Below are 22,170 nucleotides of genomic sequence, written 5' to 3' on the forward strand. Positions count from 1 at the left end.
ATTTTTATGTTTGTGGAAAATTAAGAAAATCTAAAGTAAAACTGTACATTTCAGATAATGTACTTTTATTAAAGTAATAAATGTATATTATGTAAAGACTTACACATGAGAAACATTTCCAGGAAGTTGTCAATAATACAACACACAGTTTATTAAATGAGCTAAAATAATACATACTATATTGTAATTGCTTGTTTGTGGATTATTCAAGTGCTGATTGAAATCTAGCATATTCTGTTTCTTGAATATTATGGTGCTTTGTTGTACTTTGTGGTAGCCTATAAATGTTTATAAATATCCATTTGTCTCTTTAGGTGTCAAAGCAGTGGACCTCACAACCTGTCATGGTGAAACTGCTCAACTCACGTGTGGTAAGTTCTGTGTGATTAGTTCAGTTTTTGCAACTACAGACTATTGTCATTAGATTTTGTGTCTTTACCTTAGACGGATGACCATGTGTTGCAGTTTTAATCTGGTTCTGAACGCGCTTGCTGGAATGTGTTTAACTTAAGCAGCGCGGCGTATCGCGAGAGGGTTTCGAGACCAGTGCTTTTTTCACACACTTGCCACAAGACCAGGCTGTGAATTACATTTTTACAAGTTGCAATAAATTACCCTCAATGTTATCTTTTATGACGAACAGCACTATCAGATTTTCCAGTTATTCTTTTTAAAAAATCAGTCAATTATGGAAAATATTTGGTTAAGGCGACCTCTGCTGCCTTAACAGCTATCAGATGAGGCTCTGATTTGGAAAAGGGGGAAGTAGGTTTGCTGTAGTACAGTATCTGTAATGTAAATACCAGGTCCTCTACCACCCCCCATAATATACAGGAACTAATTTAGCACAGAGCCACTTTTCCAAGTTGAATCACTTATGTTTTCATGTCAGTTGAATTTTACTCTTACTGTTGCCATATTTTGTATTTTGAGTAGCACAGCATTCAGTCAATTGCTTGTTTAGGTAACAAGAGACAGCATTAACTCTTTCCCCGCCAGCGTTTTTTTATAAGTTGCCAGCCGGCGCCAGCATTTTTCATGATTTTCACAAAACTTTAATGTCTTCCAAAAAATTTTCCTTTTTTAAATAAATAAACAAACAATATATCAAATGATTTTGTGAATCATTTTGTGAAGGACTTTTGATAGAGATAAGATACAGATCGATCTTTAAAACATACACGGAGTTCTCTCTTTCACGTGAGGCGCTACTTCCGGGTTGTATAAGTTACGGAAGTGCGCCCCTGGTGGATAATAGCGGTATTGCGGAAAGCCGGAAATTCTCTCATTGGCAGGGAAGCGTCTTAATGGCGGGGAATGAGTTTGTAAACTTCAGAAAAGGTTATTGTAATACATAAAATGTTGAAGGTTTGTAAACATTATATAGTTATATATGGTTGTGTAATTTAGATTGGATATTGTTGCAGTTGTAGTCGGTAACGCTTTAGATTACAGCCCGGAAAGTACTGCGTAAGTACAGCGAATTTACACTGTATGTTTGTGTAATTATAGTTTACTTATGAATTATGTACATGTAATTATAAGGGAACAATTTATAATTTTTGGGGAATAAAGGGGTAACAACCAGGAAAAATACAAATAATATATGCAGTAAAGTACTGTGTAAGTACAGCAATTTAGAGCATACATTTCTGTAATTATAGTGTACTTATAAAGTACATACATGTCATTTTAAGGAAACAATTTATAATATTTTGGGAACAAAGGGGTAACAAGTGCCACTTTAATTTACAGCCCGCAGATGTTGTAATTACTCTGTAACTACATGAAACAAGGGGGTAACAAGTGCCACTTTAATTTACAGCCCGCAGATGCTATACTTTGTAACTACGTGAAACAAGGGGGTAAAAAATTGACTTAGACTGTAACAACAAAAACAATGTTATATTTACACAGTAACTACAGAAAATAGTATGGTACTAATAAAAACACATTAACTGTATTTCAAGTTTTGTTGTTTAGTAATCTCCATCATCATGCATCATGAAATGATAAAATATGTACCCCTGTGTTTAAAAAAATACTTAGCCTATGCCTAAATATTTTTTAATAGCCTACCTATATTATTCCAAAAATATATGTGGTGTATGACTATGATTGAATGAAGACCCACAGTTTGCAGAATCCATGTATGACGCCAGTGCGATCACCACGCACCAGCAATATTTGGAGAGGAGTGTGATCGAGCCAAATTCAGTGAATGTGTGTGTTCTCGCTAAATTATGCTCAAACATAAGATTGTTTTGCATGTAGCCTACGCCATATCACGTAGGCCTAATATTTGAATCGTTAGTCCGAAGTTATGAATTACTTACTGTATTGATAATTTGTATTCCCCACATTTTTAGCTGTCATACATACCATGTAATATTAAAATAGTTAGCCCTAGTTATAAAATACTTACTGCATATATTATTTGTATTTTTCCTGGTTGTTACCCCTTTGTTCCCCAAATATTATAAATTGTTCCCTTATAATTACACGTACATACTTCATAAGTATACCGTAATTACAGAAACATACGCTGTAAATTCGCTGTACTTACACAGTTCTTTACTGCATATATTATTTGTATTTTTCCTGGTTGTTACCCCTTTATTCCCCAAATAATATAAATTGTTCCCTTATAATTACACGTACGTACTTCATAAGTATACTATAATTACAGAAACATATGCTTTAAATTCGGTGTACTTACGCAGTACTTTCCGGGCTGTAATCTAAAGCGTTACCTTGTAGTCAGACAGGAGTCGTATAAATCTGATGTGAATGCAAGCTTCTAGTCAAGCATTTTAAATGAAAACGAGTAGTAAATGTAATCCTGCAGCATACTCTTTAAATGCTATTTGTCTTTCTCTTGAGATTTAACAACAGAGGTAATCACTTGTGACTCAAACACTGCCAGTCTCCATTGTGGTGAGTTGTCTGGATTTTATTAAAACAATATATTTGCACAATTTTTTTAAACATTTAAGCACAATTAAAAGTGTATATACAACATTTATAATTTATATAAATTATATTAAATTATTATTATGTGTTATAATAATTTTCTATCAACAGACCAGGGACGCATTAAAGTGCTTTCAGCCAATTTTGGACGTACGAACAGTGCAACTTGCTCCAGTGGAAAACCAGCAAACCAGATCTCAAATGTTCAATGCACTCAGAGTTCATCTTTAAGTGTGCTGGCCATTAGGTAAGAACAGTGGAAACATACAGCTTAAAGCATGTTGATACATTTCCATTGATTTTTACATTTCTTTAACGTTGTATGTTGTTCACAGATGTAATGGACGAAAAGATTGTTCCATTCTTGCAAGTAGCACAGTTTTCAGTGATCCCTGTGTAGAAACTTACAAATATCTGAACGTGTCCTACATCTGTATACCATCAAGTAAGTTCATGTTAACACTTATAAAAAAGTGTTTAACTTTTGCATGAATAGCTTTTTGTCTGCCTACAGATGCAATAATACAGAAAATGACTACTTGTGGAGGTCGCACATTCAGTATCAACTGTAGTAAGTTTCAATTGATCTCTTACTCTGTGTGTTTGTGTGGGTTTGTATATGTGGTTTGCAGGGACATGAATAATGTATAACTGAACGGCTTAAACAAATAGTACTTCTTCATAGGTTTTTATGATGGTTGGGGTTGGGACTGGGGTAGGGCAATAGATAATACAGTTTGTACAGTATAGTATATATGGAATTGCACTAAAATAAATGATTCATTGAATTTAATCAATTTTTTAAGGTAAGTGGTTGCAATCCATTTATTTAAGCTACATTTAAACAAAAGTTTTATATTTTATTTTACTTTATTACACGGCTCTCTGGAATGCTTGATTCTGATTGGTCAGTTGAGACATTTGCAGGTTCGTTCTTTTCAAATAATAACCACTCCAAAGTAATAACGCATAGCCGGTACTACTTGTACGAGTAAAATCGCTCCGCGCCAATAAAGATCAATAAAGATTACTGTTTGGCGCCATCTTGTGACAAACACTGGACAACCACGACAAGACACAGACAGCTTACTGAGACTGAACTTAAAATAGAGCACTACGAAGCCAACACACAAAAAAATACAGAATGGGCATTAAAACTTCTCAAAGACTGGCTAAAAGAGATAATATGGAGACAGACAAGTATGAAGCAGAGGATCTTAATAAGGTATTACGATCATTTTATGCATCTGTGCAAAGTTTCGCGGAAGGATAAAAATGTTAATTTAAAACAAATATGCCAATAAAATGTTTCAAATTCATATTCATGTCCGTTTTTTTTCTTATGTGACAAGTAGCCGTGTAATAAGCGGGATAATGTAGAGGCAGCCGGTAGTTATCGGAAAGGCAGCCGCTTTCGCATCTGAACTCTTCATTTATATGTCTTGTCATGTTTCCAGGCCTTGCCGTTGTTTTCGTGGGATGGATTATTTTGCCGTATTAAACACTTCATCTGCACATGGATCCTGTCTCTTTTTCATCTTGTTTTGGACAGTTCGTAACAATGTTAATGTAAACTAGTGTTAATGAACAAAACCTGATTGTAAAGGGTTACCATATAACAAAACATTTATTATGCACTCAATCTGCTGTATAATTATATACAATAATTGAAAACGTCAGATTTTTCTGAACAATAATTTGTCAGTACAGATTATTTAATTGACACCCTAACTCTGATTTTAAAGGGGCACATATTATGACAATTTTTACAAGATGTAATAGACACATTCTAGGCATGCCTGAGACTTATGAGATGTTTCAGCTTAAATCCCACAGATAATTTGTTGTAATATGTCCAAAATGCCCCTTTTGGGGTGGGTGCAAAAAATGTTTTGTATTTTTAAATGCTCCTCACTCCCTTACCAACAGAGAGTGGGTGCTTTCAGGTAAAATACTGTGGATCTGTATACATTATGGGACAACAGTATCTTTAGCCAAATTAGCACAACGATGTGTTCACAAACACATTAGAAAAGCTTTTGGGTAAAATTACCAAGACTGATCTCACGGAAAGTCGTGTTATAGAACGCAAAACTTGATCAATTTATGCGTGTCCATTGCACGAAATTTAGCTTTTTTACGTGCCTTGCGCACAAATGTCTTTTTCGTGACACTTGCACAAATTTCTATAAATAGTTTCTCGTGTCCGTGGCACGACTTTCTTTTTCGTTTCATTTTATGTATTGTTTTCTCATTTATTTTTCCTATTTTCTTAACATTGTGGCTTCGGGTTGGGGTTAGAATCACTTTGTTACATTTTTTAATCATAACCCAAACCCCAACTGTAACCCCAACTCCAGACGAGAATAGATTTAAAAGCGGAAGAAAAACATGTAGACACCTGCATAAAAGTACATCCTAACCCAAACCCCAAATCTAACCCCAAGCGACAATTATTTAGAAAAAAATTTGAACACAAAAAAGAAAGTCGTGCCATGGACACAAAAAAACTATTTATCTTCTTACACTCTGAGGCTATTTTGGGGATTTCCGCCTGGATTTGGCCTACCCAATTTCAAAAGCTTCCCATACCCACAAGCAGAGGTGCACATACAAAAGTTTGGTATCATTTTACAGGAAACCCTTTGAAATTACATAAAACACTGTTAAAAGTGCTCAACATGGTTGTATGTGTTGTCAGTCCTCTAATAAACACAAAAATAAATAGGCGCTTTTTGATGTTTTTTTCTAAAGTCTGTATTTAAAAGTGTATAACTCTGGCCCTGAGTGGTAACGAAACCTACAGACAGTTTTGTTTGATTCCAGCTATTGTCAGCTTACAGAGGAAAATGCATTTTTTCTCTATCATAATAAATGCAAAAGTTATTTTACTCCAACCGAAGGGAGGAATAATATCCTTTTTGTATTTAATTTCCGCCTAAAAATATTTGAAGTGCTCCCATAACCACATACAGTGGAATAAATGCAATATCTTTATATTATTTTAAAGAAAACCCTTTGAAGTTACATAAAAAGCTGCTGTTTGTGACAAATATTTTTATTTATGTTGTTTTTCATATGATGAAACACCAAATTGTCTTTTTTTTATGGTGTAAACACTGTCTTTGATAGTGAATAATGTCTCGGTTACATATGTAACCCTCGTTCCCTGAAGGAAGGGAACGGAGACGTCATGTCGTGACCGACGAATTGGGAACCGCTTCGCGGGTGACCTATCTGCTTCGAGAAACCTTTAAAACGCCAATGAACTTGGCATGCAGATAATTGCATCTGCCGGCGCCGCCCCGCCACACAGGTATTTAATGAGCGGCAGGTGCAGTTATCAAATCAGCTATTTTTTGCTGAGAAAGCTGGACAGAAGGAAAGGGTCCGGCCGATATCAGCAGTGGAACAGCAAACTGTGGCGACGGGATGTGACGTCTCCGTTCCCTTCCTTCAGGGAACGAGGGTTACATATGTAACCGAGACGTTCCCTTTCAGTCGGTCACTACGACGTCACGTCGTGACCGACGAATTGGGAATCCCTACCAAAGCGCCACTGAAGCTGACCCTTCCAGTGCCTGCGTAAACCCTCCGACTCTCCTCTTTAAGGGAACGGAAATGGGGTTGAAGCAGAGGCCGGTCACTACTTGTTCCTTAACCCACGATAGTGACTAGGCGAACTGGGAAGCGAACTCGTCAGGCGGGACTAAGATCGCTGCGGAAAGAAAACCCTCTAGGGGTCTACCACTAAGGTGATGGATAAAAAGACACGAGGTCTATAAAAATACACTCTCTTAGCAACACTAGAGAGGCGCGGAACGAACTCCGCTAAGGGAAACATAGTAAATCAGAAACTTTCCATGGAAATACTCACAATACTCACTCATCTACTCATGTAAAGCTGCTTTGCAACAATTAACAAATGTAACAATTGAATTGAATTGAATTGAACTAGGGGGCGCAATGTGGGCGCTAGCCTCACCCAGATAGTCAAGGATAGTCTAGGTTTTTAAGAGGGTGCACCGAGGCATACACACGTAGTGCACGCACAGGACATAACAAAGCCATGGCTGGGTCTGCCTCCTCCGAAGGCAGCGCTTGTAAGCTCACCACCTGATCTCTGAAGGGAGTGGTGGGAACTTTAGGCACGTAGCCCGGCCGGGGTCTCAGTGTAACCCTGGATTCAGCCGGCCCGAACTGAAGGCACGAATCGTTGACCGAAAATGCATGAAGATCCCCTATCCTTTTAATAGAAGCCAATGCGAGGAGCGTCAAAGTTTTCATAGTGAGAAACTTGACGCTCACCTTCCGCAGAGGCTCGAAAGGGCAGTCCTGAAGGGCTTTCAGCACCATGGACAAGTCCCAAGCAGGAATAGAGAGAGGGCGCGAAGGATTCAGCCTCGGTGCACCCTCTTAAAAACCTAATGACCAGATCATGCTGACCCACAGATCTACCGTCTATGGGTACGTGATGCGCGGATATTGCCGCGATATCTACTTTAATGGTAAGTGGTGACAGCCTCTTCTCCAAGCGGTGCTGGAGATATGAAAGCACAATACTGATCGAGCATTCCCGGGGGTCCTCTCGTTGAGAAGTACAACATACAACAAACAGGTTCCATTTCAGCGTATACGCCTGCCTCGTAGACGGCGCTCGCGCTACAGTGATGGTGTTAGATACCGCCTGGGGTAAATACCTAAAACCTCCGCGCCCCGTCCAGAGACCACACATGGAGGTTCCACAGATCGGGGCGAGGGTGCCATAATGTGCCAGGGAATCAGCCAGGGAGGGACTGTCGCGAGGAGAGTGAACTCTGTAAAACCAATTCCTAGTTGTCCGGTACGGCGCAACTAATAGAATGCGCTCCTCGTCCTCCCTGACTTGCACAGTGTCTGCGCAATAAAGCTTACTGGGGGGACACAGCTGTGTGCCAGTGCATTCACGCCGAGTGTTCCCTCGGATAATGAATAAAACAGGCGACAATGGGTTGTCTCTGAAGAAGCAAACAGATCTAACTGCTCTGCCGAAACATTTCCAAATCAGCTGAACCGACCGGGGGTGGAGCCGCCACTCGCCGGGGCGCGCTGCTCATGAGAGCGTGTCTGCCACTGTGTTCAGCGCCCCCGATATGTGAATGGCACGAAGAGACCTCAGATACTTCTGACTCCAGAAGAGGAGAGACGGACGAGATGCGACAGGTGACGAGAGCGCAGACCGCCTTGGCGATAGATATACGCTACAGCCGCAGTTTTGTCAGTGCGCACTAATACATCTTAAGCATCGAATCACGTTGATGAAACGGACGAGCTCAAGATATACAGTGCACAGCTCGAGGCAATTTATGGCAATGTCGCTGGAATGTCGACCAGACCCCCGAAGCGACGAGCCCGCCGTACGTAGCTCCCCACCCCGTTGTAGAGACATTTTTGCCAACAATAGCATGCCTGGAGACCTATCTCAGTGGCATCCACACCCTGAGAAACGCTGGGTCTGACCACGGGGTGAAAGTGTGACGGCATCTCGATGTAATTATAATACTGTGAAAGCCGGTGAGTCACGCTCTCCTCGGGACTCGGTCACAAAGCCAACACTGAAGCGGTCTCATATGGAGCAGCCCGAGTGGTGTCACAGCCGCAGCTACTGCCATATGCCCCAGAAGTTTTTTACAATTATTTTAGTGGAACCGCAACCCTGCCTTTAAATGTTTAGGCAAGTCAGAATTGACTGAACACACGCTTCTATGAGACGTGTTGTTAAATCGACCAAATCCCGTTATATTCCGAGAAAAGAGATCCTCTGCACAGGGCAAAGTTTACTCTTTCCCCAGTTGACCTGAAGACCGAGACGAGCGAGGTGTTTAAGTACACGATTTATGTGTGTGCACAGCATCTGACGAAACTGAGCTATTATGAGCCAATACGCCAAAACGCAAACACCGCTCTCTCTCTCATGGGCTGCAGTGCGCCCTCCGCAACTTTCGTGAAGACACAGGGAGAGAGAGAGAAAGCCCAAACGGTGAGACCTTGTACTGATATGCCCACCCCTCGAACACAAAGCGGAGAAACGGCCTGTGTCGGGGAAGTATGGAGACATGAAAGTACGCGTCCTTCAGGTTGAAGGCTGCAAACCAATCCTATGGGCGGATGCATTAAAAATATGCTCCTCTGCGTAAACATTTTGAACAGCATTCTGTGAATGTGAATTCTGTGAATTCTCGACTCAGTACGCAGATCTAGGATCGGACGCAACCCGCCACTCTTCTTGGGTACAATGAAGTAAGGGCTGTAAAGCCCCGACTTTATCTCGGCTGGAGGGACCGGCTCGATCGCGTCCTTCGCCAATAGGACAGCAATCTTCCGCACGCAGTACGTGCGCATCGGCAGCCTTCACCGTGGTGAAGCCTGAATATTTGGGAGGTAGCCGGGCAAATTGAATGTATAACTGAGACGGATCGTGCGTAAAAGCCAACGCGACGGGCTGGGAAGCTCTTCCCAGGCCCCCAGATACCGAGCCAGAGGAAATTAACGGCACGATGTGTACCCGTGGCGAGCGGAGACGGGGAACTCAACGACGCGTGCTCTTTGGCCGCATTGTGAGATGTTGTGTGTAATGAAACACTCACCCGAAACCGCTGATGGATGCTGAGCAAAGGGGGCTCCCTTGTAGATGTCCCGCTCGATACATCCGCTGGCGAATGAGGAAGAGGAGAACGTAGGGTTTTGAGCCCGTCCGAAACTCCTATATGCCTCCGGGGACCTGGAGAAAGAAGAGGAATTCGCTCTTTGAGGTTAGTGGGTGCCGATTGAAGTCGGCGGAACACAAAATGAAACCAAGGATTCCCCACCCGGCCCTCCTCCGGGGTGGGGGGGAGAGTGATGTTTTCACCATCTCCTGACGAGCGATCCTCTCCATCTTCAGGTCGCCCGACTCAGAGCCGCTAAGTTTCATTTTCCACCTCTGTAGCGGGCTGAGTGGGCGGGTGAACAGCTTACGACAGGTTCCTCAGAGCTGCCGGGATGAAGGAACGAAAAAGCCGTAGCAGGACACCCTCGGCAAAAAGCAGACCAATATACTGACGTAACGGAGGGGGCAGCTATGCTCCGACTTGGCATGAAGCCTCAGTCTGCTCTAAAGCGGCCGATCATTGTTGGACACTCTCAGCCACGTCGCCGAAATGGCTGGTCTTAAAAGGAACATTAGGGCGATTATTAACGACCTACTTAATGCCCGCAAGACACAACCAGAGATGGCGTTCCTGGACCACCGGGGGGTGGGCATAGCACGTCCAGCGGCCTGTGGGGTGAACCCAGTCGCTCGTAGCGCCAGGTCAGAGCCACACAGGATTCTTTAGTTGCCGGACCGTGACCTCGCCTGTGCAGATCCTTCAGTGCTGTAGCCTGGCGGACCTGCATCACGTCATGGCGCGCACGGCAGAGGCCGCCTCTCACAAGCCCGTGGGTCTGTGAGGGGAGGGAGGCTGGTCTCTTGGAGCAGCATAACCCTTAGCGGCCCCGCCGTCAGGAGAGGTGAGAGGTGATGGCTGAACGGTCGGTTCCTGGAGGAAAACGAGTTTTCCACGACCATGTCAACCAACATGCACCCCTGGAAGAAAGGCACAGAAGGTTGGGGCTGTTCTTGCAGTCCTGAAGTGCCAATCATCTAGGCGGGACGGTGCGGGTGGGGGAGGAGCTCTCCGCTCCACACAGACCGTCTCCGCGCTCCCGAGCGTACATGGCCGCCACTGGGGGTCGAGCACGGGAGCCCATACCCAACTCGAAGGCGGGAGTGGGTCCGAGTCGGCGACCGAATAGACGACCCCCTCTCCGATGCTGTGACAGACATAGAATCCCTGTGAGGACTGAAAGAGGACGAGAGCACGTAGAACACGCAACACCCGTCTCTTACGGCACCTCTGGCTGTGGATGGGGGTGCTGAGATTCACTGGACGAACCAGCTAACCGATTCAGCACCGTTTATACGGAGATAAGATTTCCGGAGTTTTGCCACCGCACCTTTAACGGGGCTCCGCAACGGAAAAAAGGGGGTGACGTTCCCGGAGGTACGAAACCCGTCTCCGCCATCCAAGAGGTTCACGCTCTCTTAGGAGTATGAACCCTCCACGAACGCCGCCTCAGCATGCACTCTTGCGCACGAGAGAGGACGATCGTGGCCACCCGGGGACCCATACATTTGCCGCATCCAGAAACACGGACGGAAAGACCTCTTTAAAAAGACGCTCCCGCCTCAGTGCAAGTGAAATGCTGTCTTTAAAAAGACGCAGAACACCGCAATACTCTTTTAGAGGAAACACTCTTTTAATGTGCTGATGTTGATGAAGCACACAGGGGAACGGCTACGCACACACTCAACTAAGAGTGAGAAAAAAAGTCAAAAAAATAGAAAGAGAGATGGAACACCCGCGAGCCTCCGCTGAAATGCCTTTGCCCAACCAAATCAAACACGCAGAGTTCTCCAAAGAGCAGAGAGTAGCTTCTCGTGAGCAGTCAGTCTGCCAGCTTTCGAAGCCAAAAAACTGATTTGATAACTGCACCTGCCGCTCATTAAATACCTGTGTGGCGGGGCGGCGCCGGCAGATGCAATTATCTGCATGCCAAGTTCATTGGCGTTTTAAAGGTTTCTCGAAGCAGATAGGTCACCCGCGAAGCGGTTCCCAATTCGTCGGTCACGACGTGACGTCGTAGTGACCGACTGAAAGGGAACTCTGGTTCTGTGTGCTCTAGCAGACTGCAGACAGTTCTGGTTGTTAGCTGCAGCAGACAGTAAACACCCCAAAAAAGAATGAACTCTTTAGCATGTCACATTCAAAAGTTATTCTCATTTTACTGAAGGGTGTGAAAATAAATTTTTCATATAAATATTAATTTTTTGTTTTGCACATATAATAAATAGCAAGGGATTAATTATGCACACAACCAAAGAAAATGCTGTGAATGGACTCATTGTTTAGAGTAGGACCTAAGATAAAAGATGGTGTATCATTTGTGGCTATCTGTGCTATCTGAGGCAGTTCACACTCAAGTTTCCCATTTGTTTACAAAAGACAATTTTTTACCTCATTATTCATTCGACGATTGTTGAATATGTGATGATAATAGAACAAAAATAATGTAGCCTTATTCCTGAGAGTGAGAGCTTTCATTTGATATAAGACTTGCCCATGTTTGTCATACTTGAAAAATATGAAATACGTGAATATTAAATCATATAAAAAATTGTGTGTGGGGGGGTAATGTAAATTAAGTGTAAATAACTTTCTTACAGTAAAACATATGTCAAAGTGATGCATATCTGCAGAAAGTAGAGACTCTAAGCTTTCAAACAGTATCTCATATGTGGTACTGGGTCCATGATAGACCATTACAGGAATATGTTATATTAAGTCAAAATAATATAATTCTGGACCCGGTACAGGGTCCCAGAGTTAAAGAAGTTATAAAAATTGGTGCGAGTGACACGAAAAAGACATCTGGGCTCAAGGCACATAAAAAAGCTGAATTTCGTGCCATGGACACAAATAAATTAATTAAATTTTATGTGACTGTAACATGACTTTCCATGAGATCATGTTGAATCAACCAGTCAGTTTGTGTTCATGAGCGGGACTATGTTTTCGTGATGTCACCTAAATGACATGTCTAATAAGACTGTTTGGGTCAATGGGGATCAAAATAGAAGTAGATGGTGGGTTTTTTTTCACTGTGTTGGCAGGCAGTGTGTGAACACAAGCCTACACATTTATGTTCAAACACCTCGTAAAAGTGGATTTTGCATAATATGTGACCTTGAATGTAAATCCAGAGTGTCCCATTTGTAAATATGTAAATCATGCTTTATGAAAAGTAGGTTAAGGTCATATATAAGGCAGCCTCCATGCCTCCGCGCCAATGGCCTTTTTTACGGCATTCCTCTTCCTCCTAATCTCCTCCTTCACTCCTCTCTTTCTCCCTCTGTGCAGTTCTGTTGCGGGGCCGGGGGTTGAACTTGGGGCTTGAGCTCCGGCCTCAGGTTCGCTCTCTCTAAAGGTTCAGAGCTCCCATTGAGGATTGCAAGCCAAGTTTGTTTACCATGAATTATTAAAACAACTTGTGTTTAAATCATGGTTTAAATAGTCACAAGTAAATTCTTTAAATATGAAAACATAGGTTACTTACAGTCTGTGGTCAAAAGTGGGTGGAATTATGATAATGACCGTTGTGTCCATGTCAGTAGGCCAAGGAAGTAAACTGTTGCCTACATTCCCTGTGCGTTGTACTCCAAGAAAAGAGATTTGAGAGGAGACGATAACTCGCATCATCGTATTCTTTGGGATTTGTACCTTTGCATATTGTTAACATGTAATAACACACCAAAGGAAATGTAAAATCGTGAATGTGATAATAGGTGCTCTTTAAGACTGAATGTGAAATGCCATAGCATTTTATGCCACATAAATCATAAAAACCCTCAAAAATGTGGACTGTTTAAAAAAACAAAACAAAGAATACATTTTCTCGAGTAATGCTACTTTTTGTCAACAGACAATCGGTTTATTAAAGTGCTTTCAGCCAATTTTGGACGAACAAACAGTGTAACCTGCTCTACTGGAAGACCAGCTGACCAGATCTCAAATGTTCATTGCTCTCAGAGTTCATCTCTAAGTCTGCTGACCAATCGGTGAGCACATTGTAAACATTATTTGGACATCAAAATGTTTATTTTTTATTTTTATAAATTGCTTTAATTCTGTTTATTTATAGATGTGATGGAAAACAGGCTTGTTCCATTTTGGCGATTGGCGCAGTTTTTGGTGATCCCTGTCAAGGAATAAACAAATACATGAATGTGTCCTATATTTGTCACCCCAGTAAGTAAATATTTTGATCCTGCTATATACATTGCAGATACTTCATTCTAGTCTTAACTAGTTCTCTTAACTACAATATCTAATACACATGGGTTAATTAATGTCTTCTGAAGTGGAATGACAAATCTTGTTTTTGGCTTATTTCGCGATAGTGAAACAGAAACATGCCTTTCACTCTGTCATATTTGGTTAGCTTCAGAGGACATTATTATAATTATTAGTAATAATGATGGATAAGGTTGAACATGTCAATGTACATAAAATAATGGCAAATGTATATAATATTCTTTTTTTACACACACAAACACTTGTGTTATACTATTTATCAACAGACAATCAGTTTATAAAAGTGTCTGCAGCCAATTATGGATGAACAAACGGTGTAACCTGCTCTACTGGAAAACCAGCTGACCAAATCTCAAATGTTCAGTGCACTCAGAGTTCAACCCTAAGTGTGCTGACCACTCAGTAAGAACACTGTAAACATAACAAGTTATGGGACATTAAAATGATTGCCTTAAAAAAAAGGTTTATTGTGTGTTTTAACAGATGTGATGGAAAACAAGATTGTTCGGTTCTTGCTAGTAGCACAGTTTTTGGTGATCCCTGTGAAGGAACCTACAAATACCTGAATGTGTCCTACACCTGTGGCCCAGGTAATTTATTGACTGTTACATAACTATGTTATAAAGTGTTTCCATTACCCTCTACATGAGGGGTTTTTGGATAACATGCTTGCATCACTAGCTAGTGCAGTGTCTCCAATATACATAAATCTACCAACATCAATGATTTTTGGAATAACTTCTTATTAGAGGAAAAAATTACATTTTTGTTATATAACATTGATTAATGGAAACGCTGTAATTTCACAATACTATTTTATCATGGCGCTCGATGGCTGACCAAACTGGGTGAGACAGCTATAAATGTTGTCAAAAGGCCCAATGCCTAAAGACCACACTAAACGCATCTACATTACACGTGTGTGTGTGTGGGGCCGGGGTTGTATTTTTGTCCCAAGTCTCATGAACTCTTGTGCCAGCTTTGATGGGTGGTTTGTACAGCACTGTAAATGTCCTTTAAAGCAATATGTATCATAAAATGCACAAAAATGTTGAATTAACTCTTTCACCGCCAGCGTTTTTAAAAATAGTTGCCATCCAGCGCCAGCGTTTTTCATGATTTTCACCAAAGTTTAATGCCTTCCAGAAAATGTTCTTCTTTAAATATATAAACATACAATATACCAAATGAAAGAACAGACCCTCTGCTTTCAAAAAAAAAAAAAACCCGTTTCATCCTACCTTCAGTGGTTCTTTTGCAATCAGCTTTTGAATATGGGTAGGTTTCTGCAAAAACACCACATTTTGATCAAAAAGCAGAGATAATTCCATTTTTGTGACGGACTTTTCATAGAGATCCCATTCAGAGCGATCTTTAAAACAGACACACACGGACATGCAGCCGCTTGCCATAGGGCAATACTTCCGGGTTTAAAAAGTTGCGGAAGGGCGCCACCTGGTGGATAATAGCGATATTGCGGAAAGACGGAAAATCTCGTCATTGGCGGGGAAAGAGTTAAGTAGCTTCCCCTAAAAATGTTTACCCCATATGAGTTTTTCTCTAATGCAGTTTTATTGCATACTGTATTGTATAGATAATTGCCTAAGACTTTACAGTAGCAAATATTTTTATAAATGTTATGATTTGTTCTACTATGTAGGCCCAAACTCTTTGACCTAGAAGTGAAAACATGGACACATCAGAAATCATCTCTCTTTCTGTGACCTGATTTAATTAGATTAAATAATAATGTTTTAAACATTGTGTAATCAGTGGATGTTTGTCACAATTTCCTTGAATAACACTTTTTTTGTCTTTTGATTTATGCTAAATTTTGGTGTAAGGTTCATTCTGTCCCCATGTAACCAACTGTGTCTGTTCAATTAATCGCTTTCAAATGCAAACTCTTCTGTGTTTCTGTAACATCTGTAAATGTCTGAGTGTAGATCTAGTGCAAATCTTTATGGGTAACATCCTGCTAATTTATGCGATTTAGTCCCACCTGTTGTAATACAATTTTTAAATAGACAATATTAATATAATGTTAATCTAAATGTTTATAAAGTTTTCCCATATATGTATCTAAACATTTAGCTCAAAATATCATTTAGATCATTTATTATAGCATGTTAAAATTGCCACTTTGTAGGTGTGAGCAAAAATTTGCCATTTTTGGATATGTCCTTTAAAATGCAAATGAGCTGATCTCTGCAATAAATGACAGTGCTGTGGTTGGATAGTGGAGATTAAGGGGTGCTATTATCCCCTTGTGACATCACAAAGGGAGCTAAATTTCAATTACCTAATTTTTCACATGTTTGCAGAGAATGGTTTAACAAAACAAAGTTACTGGGTTGATCTTTTACGTTTTCTAGGTTGATAAAAGCACTGGGGGACCCAATAATAGCACTTAAACATGAAAAAGACAGATTTTTATGATTTGTCTCCTTTAATAAATAATGTTTTGTACTTTAAATAAGATGGACACCATCAGTTTATTGATCTATGTAAAAACATGCTACAACAAAAATTGACCTTCATCACTGAAACACGTTAATTGTCAACATACAATTTCTTAGACGTGATGTTACAGCAGCTTTAATGTTTATTTATAATGTTAACCATTTTAACATAAGAATGTGACATGTTGTTTTAAAGGTGCAGTGTGTAATTTTTAGAAGGACCTCTTGACAGAAATGCAAAATAATATACACAACTATATTATCAGGGGTGTATAAAGACCTTTCATAATGAACCGTTATGTGTTTATTACCTTAGAACGAGACCTTTTTATCTACATACATTGAGGGTCCCCTTACATGGAAGTCGCCATTTTGTGCCGCCATTTTTCTACAGAAGCCCTTAACTGACACATTTTTTTACAAAGTTGTCTCCGACGATGACATGTTTGTCAGGTGGTGGCTACCGTAGCTTCTTTATGTGTTTTAAAAGCGAGGGGTGAGCAGTTGACTAAGCCGTTGGTTGCAATTTGCAACCTTACCACTAGATGCCGCTAAAATTTACACACTGCACCTTTAAACAAATTGTTAACTCTAAAATCTGCTGGTGGAAAGTAGTTCCAGGACTAAGTTTATCCAGGAGCAATCCCACCTGGCAAAAATCACAACTAGTTTGAGTACAAGTAACTATACAACACAATATACTATAGCTATATTACAAGATGTAAAGATGGGGCTGTTTCTCGGACAGGGGTTATCCTAGTCCCAGACTAAAATGCATGTTTGCAAAATGCAGGTATTGTGTTATACACAAGAAGAAAATGTGCAGATTTAAAAAATGATGTAATATCAATTTGTATTAAATTATTAGAAATATAATTATAAATAACATGGGTTCAATAATATTTACGCAGGCTTGTGTTGCTGACTTAAAATTATAAATGGGATTAATGTTACCGGGTGAACTATCAACGCTACAAAAACAAGCTGATGAACTTTTGCCTGGAGCAGGAGTTTGATGTCCCTCTGGAGACAAACCGCAGGTGCTCTTGTAACTCAATTGGTACCGTGATGCTTATAATGCATTTTAACAGTCTGTTTGTTTCATTTTTATTTTTTTATTTAAAATTAAAGCCTCTGCCAAAAGCATAAATGTGAATGAAGATCTGTGACATCACAGTGGAAGTCATTTGGTACAGGAAAGATATCTTTCTCGAAACCACCGAGTTGAGCCATAGAGTTACCATTTAATGCAGTTTAACAAGATACAAAAACTGCTATAGCAACGTTAAATCAAAATTAATTGTTTAATGTGAATGGCATTTGTGTTGAGCATTTGACATTCCAGACTGGAAGGCGCATTTCTAAAAGAATAACTGGCTATATACAGCATTATTTTCAAAGAAGCAGATAAGTGAACTTAGCATCTTTCCTAAATATCTATATATAAAAAATTTTTTTTTACTTGGTACAGTCAAAAACCAACACACAACTTCTTTAAATTGGATGATGTTAAACAAGCGCAATAACTTAAAGGAACACCTCCTCTTCTTTCCTGGATGCTTATGGGATAGTAAAGTGCCTATCAACCCTTATGAAAATTAACCATGGTTTTACTACAGTTAAAACCAAAAAACCATGGTTACTGTAGTAAAACCATGGTAACCACAAAATAAACATGGTTTTTACAACTATGGTTTTCAAAAACCATAGTTTTGCTGATAGTAATCAATACACCAAAAAACTATGGTTACTACACTTTTACCACAATAATACCATGGTTAATTTTCGTAAGGGAAATGCACACTTCAAAATCTTGCCGGAAGCATGCGTCATCAAGCCTGGTTTATTTAGGTTAACTGAGCATTACATTCGCATAATCATATTAAAACGATTTACAATTAACTAAGTATAATAGTCAGCTTCATAATTGTTCATATTCTGAAATAAGACTTAATGAATGCAGCCTACAAATGCGAATGCGGGGTTTATGGCATGTACTGCATCCAGCCACCAGGGGGCGATAAAAGAGCCAGCAGCTTCACTTTAAAATATGTATGAGGCGGGCATACCCCACGGCCAAACGAACGGTTTCTCTACAATCATTCGGTAAGTAATTACGTGATCTTTTTTAGATTTATGTAGTTTCCTTTAGATATTGTCTTTTTTTGTACATGTTGCATAAACGTGTGTTTGCTTATTTTGTGTTTTTTATACCAGTTTCGGTTTAGTTTTTTAATTGTTTTTAGTTTTCTATCGGTTGAACAACACCGTACATTGACTGATTTCACATTTTTTGATGATCCTGGATCAACGTTTTAAAAAAGACACCCCAACCTAACCTTAACTCAAACCCTAACCATTTTTAAACCGTCAAATTAGTGTAAAATAATAGTTTGAGGAGTATTTCTTAAAAAGCCCCAACCCAATCCTAAACCTAAATACGTTCACCGACTGACCACGTTGTCAAACACCGCCACCTGCTGGTCTAGTCGCAAAATTCTTCATGATCTCAAGTATGCTACAGTACAGTGATAATCATTTGTCAGTGTTTCAAAACTGTCACACAGAAATGAAGGACTGCAGTTTCTGCTTCTCTTGCGCCATCTTTGAAACGTAAAACTGCAAACTTCTCGATAAACAGTTTAAGACACGGTTTTATATTTCACTTTTTTTAATAAGTGTATTTTTTCCTTCACCTCATATTTATACATATTTAGTCTATAGCTACATACGTACATAGGCTACAAGTCGGAGCCATACACACACGTTTCTTTTTATGCTACTTTAAAGGGTCTATTAAAGAGAATCTACCTGGTAACAAGCATTAATGTAAATGTAATAGTTACAAAAATAAAAATGATCAAGTGCAAAAAAAAGTATTGTTCACCAATTTAGATGAATTTAATGTGGATCTGCAAATAAAATAATAAAAAATAGGTCAAAGCTTTATTGCACTGCTAAAAAAATAAATAAAATAAATTAAGAAAAAAAATTCTTAGTATTGCACGGCATCTTGTTTTCAGTAAAAATATCATTTTTTTTTATTTAAGATGCTTTTTCTTGATGAGCAAAATGACCCAAGAAAATAAGTCTAGTTTTTAGACCAAAAATATCAAATTTAAGTGATTTGTGCATAAAACAAGCAAAAAAATCTGCCAATGGGGTAAGCAAAAAATCTTGAAAATTTTTCTTAAACACTAAATTCAAGAAAAATTTGCTTACCCCATTGGCAGATTAAAAAAAAATCATTCGATACTAAGATCAAGTTTAAAAACCATCTTTTTGCAGTGCTGGCTTACTGATCCAATCGCCATGAAAAAACGATTGTATAATAATATATATTTATTATATACATTTAGAAATGTTTAATTTTACCTGGTAACAAGCATTAATGTAAATGTAATAGTTACAAAAATAAAAATGATCAAGTGCAAAAAAAAGTATTGTTCACCAATTTAGATGAATTTAATGTGGATCTGCAAATAAAATAATAAAAAATAGGTCAACGCTTTATTGCACTGCTAAAAAAAAAAATTAAATAAATTAAGAAAAAAATTCTTAGTACTTTTGTCATGTTTTCAGTAAAAATATTATTTTTTTTTAATTTAAGATGCTTTTTCTTGATGAGCAACATGACCCAAGAAAATAAGTCTAGTTTTTAGACCAAAAATATCAAATTTAAGTGATTTGTGCATAAAACAAGCAAAAAAAATCTGCCAATGGGGTAATTAAAAAATCTTGAATTTTTTTGTATAATAATATATATTTATTAAATACATTTAGAATTTTTTTATTTTATTTTTAGAAAACAAAATATGGACAATAGTCTGGAAATGTAAATATTTTTCCATACTCTGATTTATTTTTTCCATACTTTTCCAGACCTGGAAATACTCAAATCAAATTCCATACTTTTACAGACTTTTCCAAACCCCGTAGGCACCCTGAATGGTGCATGCAAAATATTTTGTTTATATATAGTATGATCATATTGTTTATATGCTGTCTGGTTGAAAGCTATGTTTGTAAGTCTGTTAAAAATATCTATGTTGAAGTAATGTAAGAATTATTCAATAACGCCTTCCTTTTAAAAAGCAAGCCTGCCCCCTAGCGGACAAGTAGGGTTAATTAAACCTTTTAGCATTAATGACACATTTCATTATTATTGGGAGCTCCTTCGTAAAAAAAATTATAATTAATGATCACAGAATTTTGCCATTATTGCTGGTTTAGAATAAAATGTTTTGTTAAATATATAACACATTACAGTACTTACAAATAGTAAAACATTATATAATAAAGTAAAACAAGTATAAATATAAAAGAAAGTAAAACAAAGATGCTGAAGTGCTACATTGAAGATATCTGTCCTTCATTTTAACCGATTTCAAATGGTGCTAGAAACCCCCAAAGACTCTGAACACCAAAAGAAATCGGTCAACCTTGTGAAGAGGACACAAATCTCGAAGTTTCTCTTGATGTAAGGTTTGTTGACCGTGTGCATGATGAGTGTTGTCACAATTTTTCCATCAATAATAAAAGTGATGGGTTCCCCCCCTAAGAACACTGATTTCAAATGGTGCTAGATTTATTTCATCAGCACTCTAAAACACCATCTGAAACCAGCTTCCAAGAGGAGTCACAGTCCGCCTTATCCATTTGCATGCGCTTTGTCAGATGCTGAAACGTAAAAACTTGTTTTTATAATAGCTGGTTCATGAATTCTTACAATAAAGTCCAAAGCATTTTTGTCATCACATTACCTGTTCAAATCTTCTTTCTGATAGCAGCTACTCAAAACTCAATTTCTGCTGACAGATTGACAAAACAAACCGCATATAAACACATTAAACCTCACAACTCTCGTTCTACAGGAAACCCAACACTGCTTGACTTCTTACACAGATGATGATCAAAATTATTGGTCTGAAAGACAGCTCTGAAGAGCCTTTGATCTTTAATCTTGCAAATCTGCCACATGACCTCTTTAAACATTCAGTGAAATGGAGGATATGCTGCTTGAGCAATACTTTTTGAACCTATTTAAATATGAAGGGTAAGAGATAATGCGGTTTTATGCTCTCAAGATGTGGTATGGGGCATAAAGCCAGTGAAAAATTGTACACAAGACGATGCTGATTTGCAAATTTGGCATGAATGAAAAACATCCTGTGTTTGTGGGCATTTAGTGGAAAACTGTGAGTATAATAAAAAAATGTCGTTTCATATGCATAAGCCATCATCATCAATCTCCATAGCTAAAATCTGTAACAAAGAGTTATTCTGAATGTTAATGTTAAATTATTTTAGGAATAAATGCAATGAAAGTGTGTGAAGCTTTTGCTTAAAATAAGACATGAGGATATAAGTATACACTATACAGTGTGTTATGTTTTGAGGATGTTTATATAAAGAGCTCAGATGCAAAATCCTGGGTTAGTTCTAGTGATAGACCGATATATCGGCGGCCGATATATCGGGCCGATATTTGTGAGTTTTATGTGTATCGACACCGGCCGATATGTGGCTGCCGTGTTCACCGACTTTTTCTGGCATTATTTACAGACAAAGTGCTGGAAGCCGCAAGCGATTGCAGGTCATGTGACTTAAAAACAACCAACCTGTCCATGACAACATCGAAAGATGGTTCCATAGCACCCTCACCTGTTTTTACTATTTGTTAAATAGTAAATAGTTTTAAATAGTTAAATAGACTTGTAACATTTGGCATCATCATCGTGTCATTTTTGTGATGTAAATTGAGTGAGAAAAAGCAGTATCGGCTCCAAATATCGGCTCAA

At 39.0% G+C, this 22,170-nt stretch overlaps 2 long non-coding RNA genes across 2 annotated transcripts; both read left to right on the forward strand.

Moving 5' to 3' along the window:
• The first annotated feature begins 2,792 nt into the window (after positions 1-2,792).
• Positions 2,793-4,355, forward strand: LOC135775327 (uncharacterized). The gene is made up of 3 exons (XR_010543859.2): positions 2,793-2,937; positions 3,085-3,220; positions 3,309-4,355. It is a non-coding gene; the product is annotated as an uncharacterized lncRNA (long non-coding RNA).
• Positions 4,356-13,870: 9,515 nt separating this feature from the next.
• Positions 13,871-20,915, forward strand: LOC135775331 (uncharacterized). Its single transcript, XR_010543862.2, has 3 exons — positions 13,871-14,309; positions 14,391-14,497; positions 15,568-20,915. It is a non-coding gene; the product is annotated as an uncharacterized lncRNA (long non-coding RNA).
• Positions 20,916-22,170: the final 1,255 nt, after the last annotated feature.

This window comes from Paramisgurnus dabryanus, chromosome 21, assembly GCF_030506205.2.
Source record: "Paramisgurnus dabryanus chromosome 21, PD_genome_1.1, whole genome shotgun sequence".
NCBI classification, from domain to species: Eukaryota; Metazoa; Chordata; class Actinopteri; order Cypriniformes; family Cobitidae; genus Paramisgurnus; species Paramisgurnus dabryanus.